Source organism: Octopus bimaculoides, chromosome 30 (assembly GCF_001194135.2).
Source record: "Octopus bimaculoides isolate UCB-OBI-ISO-001 chromosome 30, ASM119413v2, whole genome shotgun sequence".
Classification (NCBI taxonomy): Eukaryota; Metazoa; Mollusca; class Cephalopoda; order Octopoda; family Octopodidae; genus Octopus; species Octopus bimaculoides.
The window spans coordinates 3,622,272-3,623,151 of NC_069010.1; positions in this window are offsets into that span (position 1 = coordinate 3,622,272).

An 880-nucleotide genomic window follows, 5' to 3' on the forward strand; every position below is an offset into this window, starting at 1 on the left:
GCTATTAGTAGCAGTGGTAGAGTGTTCATGGGGCGGGTTCCCCAACAGCTATTAGTAGCAGTGGTAGAGTGTTCATGGGGCGGGTTCCCCAACAGCTATTAGTAGCAGTGGTAGTGTTCATGGGGCAAAATGTCCCGCAAGGGAGTAAGTAAATGTATGAAAAGCAGACGACACGTGCAGTTAAGATTCTGCGCAGTTGGACAGAACTTCTTGAGTGGGAAACAAGCATATGCCATGCAGGGTAAATGTAACGAAGTGTGAACTTGCATTGTTCATTGACAGATCGATGAAGTTATATTACTTGGAGGGAAATTTGTGAACCTGTTTCAAATCACAAACAGAATGAATGTTACTGTAAATGTGCAATGAAAGTTAAACATTGTTATGAATTGGAAGGTTAAAAGTGAAATATAGATGTTATTCTTTTACTTTTGACACGTAATAGTGAACCAGTGTATATGTGTAAAATTCGAATGAAATCAGTTGTGTAGTTCTCGAGTTTTAGGGATTAACACAGACAGACAGAAGCCTGTTGTGTGTGTGCGTGTGTGTGTGTATGAATGTATGCATGCATGTGTGGAGGCGCAATGGCCCAGTGCTTAGGGCAGCGGACTCGCGGTCATAGGATCGCGGTTTCGATTCCCAGACCGGGCGTTGTGAGTGTTTATTGAGCGAAAACACCTAAAGCTCCACGAGGCTCCGGCAGGGGATGGTGGCGAACCCTGCTGTACTCTTCCACAACAACTTTCTCTCATTCTTACTTCCTGTTTCTGTTGTGCCTGTAATTCAAAGGGGCCAGCCTTGTCACACTGAATATCCCCGAGAACTACGTTAAGGGTGCACGTGTCTGTGGAGTGCTCAGCCACTTGCACGTTAATTT